A 7,642-nucleotide genomic window follows, 5' to 3' on the forward strand; every position below is an offset into this window, starting at 1 on the left:
ATGCTGCTCATGGCCCCATCCACGGCCTCGGGCACCTCCAGAAACGGGGTCTCCACCCCATCATTTCCAAATCTAAAGGAGTAAACAACAACAAAAACCCAACAGGGCCGCTCGCAGAGCTCCATGGCCAAACCTTCACGCCCAGTGCGTGACACCAGCTGCAGAAATGCCGTGTGCTGCTGGGCATCCCCATCCCTACCAGTCCCCTCCTTGCCCCCACCTCTGCCGCTCTCCACCCCATCCCCTCCTAATGGGGGTCTTTGTGCCAACGCCAGGAGCAAACTGGAGCCCAGGACCCCTGTGCTGGGGGGCAGAGCTGGGGAGCAGAGCTGACGCGGAGCTGCACCCCCCGCAGGGCCTCACGCTTTGTAACGAGAACCACTCAGCTGCGTTGAGCAAGGAACTGCCCAGCTGCGCTCATTCCTCTGTCAGTTCCTGGCTCGTTTGCTGTTTTTTCTTTGCTTTCTGGCCGTTCTGGTTCCTTTCAGCGCCTTCATTATTTGTCCCGCCCTGCTCGCTCCACCCCGCCGCTCCGTTGCTGTTCTGGGAGCCCAGCCCTGTTCTGCGGTTGCTCCGGTGGGGCCGAGGCCATCAGTGGCATCTCCAGGTGGCACCGAGGCACGGCTGAGCCAGGAGCCTCCCTGCGGGAGCACTGAGCTCCACAGGGACACGGTGCTACATAGAGCCCGTGGGGACACTGTGCCACAGAGCGCCCCATGGCAGTCGGTGCCATCACATCCTGGCTGTATAACACCAGCCCAGCCTGTCCGTCCCCCCCCCCCTCCAAAGTTACTCCATCACCGCCTGTTCTGCACCTACCAGCCCGGCCCTGTGGGTAAGGAAGTCACTGATTCCTATCAGAGTGGAAACGTCGGGCTGGCAATAAGCACGGGGAACAGAAGGGCTGGGGACAGACAGCAGCACACGCCGTGACCAGGAGCCTTTCCTACAGCTCCCATCCTCTTGCATCCCTGCGGTGCTCCGATGAATGCCTCTCCCTGTGGATCACACACAGAACAGCCCAGGTTGGAAGGGACCCCAAGGGTCACGAAGGCCCAACGTCCCTGCCTCACTCAGGGCTGCCAACCCCCATGTTTAATACCAGGCTGGGCTGCCCAGGGCCCCATCCAGCCTGGCCTTGGGTGCTGCCTTCCTGCTGCCACCGTCCTCCAGTCCCAGCCTCGGTGTAAGCCCTGTACTGAGGAGCACCTCCCGCCTCCAGGAGATGCCCTCAACAGGTGGGGGCTCAGCCAAGAATGGGCTGAAGAGAAAAAGAGGGGCTCAAAAATGTGGAAAGGAAGATCCTGAACGGAGGCTGTGAAGAGCTGAGGGGGTCTCAGTGGGGTCCGTGGAGGGAGACGGCTATAGGATAACAGCAAAGTATGGCGCTTACTGCAGAGGGGTCACAGATGGAGGCTTCATGCCGGGGAAGTTGGAGGAGCCTCAAAACGAGGTGGTAAAAGATTGGATCATGTAACAAATCCGTAACAGAAATGGCGAGCAAGTGCTGGAGCAAAACGTTTGGCCAATAGGTTTGGAGGACAGCAAACATCACCTTGCTGGAGCGTTGGCTGTGGTGCAGCTCACAAAGCATCCAACGGGGACGAGCAGAGCTGGCAGCGCTTGGAGGTGCCACCAGGTTTGGGCACACTCAGCTCTGAACCCACAAAGAGCTGCAGAAGCTCTCAGGATACAAGAAGGGGCAGCAGAGCCCGGGCACAAAGCAGAGCTAAGAGCTGGGAAAGCAGCTGAGCGGGGACATGCAGAATGATGGCACCACACAGAAGTGGGAGCCCACGGCTGCACGGGATCAGTGCTTGGGATGCCTGATAAACAGAGCTTTGCAGCACAGGAGGGCACTCATCTCTGATAGCGTTTCCTGGGGACGGCACCGTGGAATCCATCGCCGTCGGGTGTTGATGGCAGCCAAAGCAGAAAATGATTTTAAAAGCCATTAGGCAAATTTGTGGGAGGGAAATTGATCGAAGGCCATTTAACAGCAGGATGCAGATGCAGCCTTTGGCTCAGCGGGGCCCTGAGCTGCTCCGTGCCAGAAGCTGCAGGTCTGCAATGGGGCAATCCCTGCGTGGTCCCCACTCTTCCCCTTGGGATGAGCCACCAGAAAGGGGCAGCGATGGGAGCGGGGATCTGTGGGTCTGCCCAGGGGTGCTGCTCTCTGCAGTCGGCTCTTTTGTGGGCAGGAAAAGCTCTCCATCCCCACGAGGCCTTGGCTGAGCTCAGCTGTGGTTTACCCTCCCGCTGGCAGCGCCCCGGACCCGCTGTGCTCGCCATGCACAAATCCTGGAGATCCTTTGAGGAATGTAAATCCCCTCCAGCAGCACGGATTGCTGACGTCCTGGATCCCAACCCCGGCTTTTTGTGTGCAGAGTTCCCAGCGTGGCACTGTGATTTTCCTTGGGCACGTCATGGGATGGAGCCGGTTTGCAGGTGGGAGCAGAGCTGGTCAGTGGCTGCTCCGCTGCAATGATCCTTCCCAGGGCCTTCAGTGCCCATCACCACACAGAGCACCCATGTCCATTGCCTCTTTCTTCACCCCTTCCCTCAGTGCTCCATCCACTCGTATCCCTTTTAACCTTTCTATGATAGCCTTTCTCCTGGCTGGAAAACACGCAGCAGAGCCTCCATTTGTCTTGCCTGTCCACACTCAGGCATCAGCTGCGTGCTTTCCTTCTCCTGCCTGTCTCAGGTCTGGGTTGGTCAGTCATTTTGGACACTGCTGCACTGAGGAGTCGGGATGGAACCGCACCGCTGTGCTTTCAACCACGGTTTGCATGGAGGAGAGTGGAGACCTGAAAGCTGCTGCACAGAGTGGCGTTGCTGGCGGGTTATCGTGCAGCGATGAGCAGCGGGGCAGGAGCTCCTGGAGCTGTTCAATGCGCAATCACTGCGCCCACCCTTGAGCTGGGACCTGCAGCACGAGGTGAGCCCTGGAGGTCTGTCCCACCTCCCTCTGCCATGCTGTGATTCAGTACCACGTGGGTGCTCTCTGCATTTAAGCTGCTGCAGTTTGAGGGGATCTGTGAGCCCCTTCCAGGGTCGGTTCACACGCAGCCCTCTGCAGAGCACTCCACCAGCTCTGGATAGGCAGCAAAAAGCAGGGATACAGCCAGGGCCCTCCTGGGCTCCAGCATTGCTGATGTTGGCAGCACTGAGGTTGGGGCTGGACCCCCTGCCCCCCTCCCTCCCTCTCTCCTGACTGCTGGAGGCCCTTTGCTTTCCTTTGGTTAATATCCATGTGATGGATGGGGTTGGGACACAGTGACGCCGGCTGGTTTTGCACAAGTTGCCCTTTGTCACAGAGTAAGGGTCAGTCCAGGTGGCAGGCAGACTGTGGGAGAGGACAAACATCCCCTGTGTCCCGTGTAGCTAGGAAGGCTGCAGGATCTGAGCCGTGTCCCATGGAGCTGGGAGGGCTGAGCTGTGTGTGCCCCGTGGAGCGGGAAGGGCTGAGCTGTGCCCCATGGAGCTGGGAGGGCTGCAGGCTCTGAGTTGTGTCCCATGGAGCTGGAAGGGCTGAGCTGTGCCCCATGGAGCTGGGAGGGCTGAGCTGTGCCCCATGGAGCTAGAAGGGCTGCAGACTCTGAGCCGTGTCCCATGGAGCTGGGAGGGCTGAGCTGTGTGTGCCCCATGGAGCTGGGAGGGCTGAGATGTGCCCCATGGAACTGGGAGGGCTGAGCTGTGCCCCATGGAGCTGGGAGGGCTGAGCTGTGCCCCATGGAGCTGGGAGGGCTGAGCTGTGCCCCATGGAGCTGGGAGGACTGAGATGTGCCCCATGGAGCTGGAAGGGTTGAGCTGTGCCCCATGGAGCTGGGAGGGCTGAGATGTGCCCCATGGAGCTAGAAGGGCTGCAGGCTCTGAGCTGTATCCCATGGAGCTGGAAGGGCTGAGCTGAGCCCCATGGAGCTGGAAGGGCTGAGCTGTGCCCCATGGAGATGGAAGGGCTGCAGGCTCCAAGCTGTGTCCCATGGAGCTGGGAGGGCTGAGCTGTGCCCCATGGAGCTAGAAGGGCTGCAGGCTCTGAGTTGTGCCCCATGGAGCTGGGAGGGCTGCAGGCTCTGTAAGGTCTCAGCGCTGCTGTTTTGGGCCGTGGCACTTTCCTGGCAGCTCCTGCACATCCCCAGCTCACCACATGTGCTTCCATAAGAGGAAAGCTGAGCAGCACATGTGGCAGCGCTCCACGCAGACGGGCAGAGCTGGACGTGCAGTGTGGGTGTGCGCCGCGTGGGGCACACGCTGTACTGTGAGCTCAGGGCTAAAATTGGAGCGGCTGAGGCTCTGCGGGTGAGCAGGGCATGCAGGTGGCAGCGGGGCGAGCAGAGAACAGCGGCACAGAGGGCTGAAAGGCTCAGTGACACGGGCCGGGGCGCACAGGGGGGTGCAAGCCAAACCCCGAGGGTCTGAAGGAGCATCCTCAGCCATTGGCAGCTGCCGGGACGAGAGGGTGCTGCTGGAACAGAGAGGGCTGCTGCCTTTTGTTCTCTGCTCGCAGCACGAAGAACGCCTGGCTTCTGTCACACCGACCTCCCTTCTCCCCAAACCGACCTCCCTTCTCCCCTCCTCGCAGCAGCTGGAAGCGCTCGGGCCGCTCGGAGCCCCGCTCCGTTTCCTGCCTCCTGCCCGCCGAGCAGAGCCGGGCTGCAGGTAGCGATGATGCCCGGCGGAGCGCAGCGCGTTCGGTACATCAGCTCATTCCGTGCCTGCAGGGCTGAGCTGCCCCGGACCCCACCGTTCCCATTTCTCAAGCTCTGTGTTCGGCTGCCAGGGAATTTCCTGCCCCTCAGCCCGTGGTTCCCTTTCGCAAATCTCAGCCAGTTCCTTTCGCTCCCTCCAGGATCGCCGCCCCCTCCGCACCCCCCCGCAGCTCCCCAGCACTCGCGGCCGCCCCAGAACATCCCGTCCTGAGGCACAGACCCTGCCCTGCATGGAGATTCTGGCCCTGGGGGATGCTGGTGGGCGCAGTGGGGTAGCACCCATAGGTGCAGCCTGAGCACCCCCACCCTGCAGTTTGCATGGGGAGAACAGGGCGGCCGCTGCAGCTGGGAACCTTCAGCCCAGGGGGACCCATCGGGGATGTGGCCCCATGCTGTGCCTGCAGGAAGGAGTTAAGTGCACATCAGAGCTGGCGAGTTTCCAATCCCAACAGCTTTTAAACACTTATTTTGCCCAGAAAAAGAAGCAGAACCAGTTAAGTGGGAAACGAAGCTGGGATTTCATCATAACGATTATCTTCCGCTCCTTTTCCCTGCCTGACTTCTTTCAATAGCAGAAAGTAACAGGCTGAGCTTAAAGGTGATTCTGTGCTCAACTCTGGAGAAGACAAAGGCAGAGAGACTGCCCAGGGTGTTAATGCTGAACCCAGGTTGGGTGCTGGTAAAGCACAACCAGAGCTGCACAACCAGAGCTGCACAACCAGAGCTGCACAACCAGAGCAGCACAACCAGAGCAGCACAACCAGAGCAGCACAACCAGAGCAGCACAACCAGAGCAGCAGCACAACCAGAGCTGCACAACCAGAGCAGCACAACCAGAGCAGCACAACCAGAGCAGCACAACCAGAGCAGCAGCACAACCAGAGCAGCACAACCAGAGCAGCACAACCAGAGCAGCACAACCAGAGCAGCACAACCAGAGCTGCACAACCAGAGCTGCACAACCAGAGCTGCACAACCAGAGCAGCTGCACAACCAGAGCAGCACAACCAGAGCAACACAACCAGAGCAGCACAACCAGAGCTGCACAACCAGAGCAGCAGCAGCAGACCAGCTGCACAACCAGAGCAGCACAACCAGAGCAGCACAACCAGAGCGGCACAACCAGAGCAGCTGCACAACCAGAGCAGCACAACCAGAGCAGCAGCACAACCAGAGCTGCACAACCAGAGCGGCACAACCAGAGCAGCTGCACAACCAGAATGGCAGTGGAGCCGCTAAGCAGCAAGGGCAGAAGATAACTTTGTTCTCCTGTATCAGCCTCGGGGTAAACGCAGCCAAGGTCCTCCCTGCCGCCAGGAGATTGCCTTGTGCTGAAAGGGGAACACGGGCTCTGGAAGCCCAATCAATGCCGTATCTCCATCAAAGGCTTTGGCACAGTGTCAGGTGTGTGTCAGCCAACAGGTGAGGGCTGGAGCAGCTCTGGAGCCGTGGATGACATTGAGCTGAGGGCGGCAGGAGGGAATGGAATGGCACAAAATGTGAAGTCATGCCCTGCGCTCACCGAATAAAGGCCTGTGCCGTGCATGCCATGCTTTAGGAGCCTGGGCTGGGAAATGGATGAGGAGGAGAAGGCCTGAATGCAACCTGCAACCGCAGTGAGGCGGTGTGTTGACTCTGCTGGGATGTGTGTCCAGGAGGGGCAGAGCCACGCTGAACACAGCAGAACTCACCGGCACTGAGCAGCCGTTCTGAACAACGCTCTGATGGGAAAGGAGCAGAGGAAGGCAGCTGGGGGAATGCAGAGAGGAGGTGGGAGCAGCACGGGGTGATGGCGCGTGGAACGGGGCGATAAGATTGCTTGGGTGGTTTATCAGCACACAGCAGCGGAGCAGCAGCAGATCTGCTCCTGCCGATGGGTGGGCTTTGCTTAAAGGGGACATTGGTGTCAAAGGGCTGAAAGCGTGGGGGCTGCTGGGGAGGGAAGCTGGAATGACTCCTGGAGCAGAAACAGGGGATGCCCACCCACCCTGGAGCAGAGGCAGGGGATGGGGATGCCCACCCACCCCATTTTGCAGATGTCTGTGTGGCAGGGAGCAGGCGTGCTGCCGTGCTGGCTCTGTTGGGGTGGGTTGGTGTGCCCCTCTGGAGGCAACGGGGTGGCTGGGCTGTAAATCCCACACCTGGGCGCATGCTCAGGGGGTCTCTGGCCCCCTCTGCAGGGGATGCCATCACAGCAGGGAAAGCTGCCCGTGCCGTGGGTACGCTGCTGCTTCCCTGCTTGTAGCCACAGCTTGGCCTGAGCCCTGGCTGCAGTGATGGTGCGCTGGGGGCTTCTGCTCCCAAACCCCGTCTTTTCCCATCAGAGAAGCTCCCCAGCTTCACTGTGGTGTGATGCTCCCAAAGGGACCGGGCAGCAGCTCCTGCCCACCTGACTGTTTCTTTCCCCTATTGCCCCTATGCCTCCAAAGAGTGTTCGGACGCTTCCGTTATGCAACTAGCTCATAACTATGCAAATGTATGCAAATCTCTCCTTACACAGTTTCCTGTTTTCATTCAGCTTCTTCCTATTGGGAGCGCAGTCAGAGCCCAGGGAAGCCATCTGGAGCTCCCTGGCTCACCAGGCAGGCTGGGGCAGGGAATGGTACCGGCTCCTTCTGGAGCTCCTGCCCACCATCCTCTGACAGCTGGCACCATACAGCTCCCATGGCCCCACCAGAGCCTGTGGCACAGGTTGATGCCATTAGCAATGCGGGGTCTGTGTGTTCCATCCAGCCCCAGTGCCAGCCAAGTGCATGTGCGCAGTGAGCAGCATGAGAGCATAGCAGGAGAAAACAGCAGCGCTCGGTTGGTCTGTGCTCTCCAGCCCCAAAGGTTTGTGGCTCTGGGGGCTCCTGGAACACAGATCTGCCTTGTAATGCAGCAGGAATCCTCGATGGGTTTTTCCTCCATGGCTTATTGCAATGGCTTTC

The sequence above is a fragment of the Excalfactoria chinensis genome, chromosome 2 (assembly GCF_039878825.1).
Source record: "Excalfactoria chinensis isolate bCotChi1 chromosome 2, bCotChi1.hap2, whole genome shotgun sequence".
NCBI lineage: Eukaryota > Metazoa > Chordata > Aves > Galliformes > Phasianidae > Excalfactoria > Excalfactoria chinensis.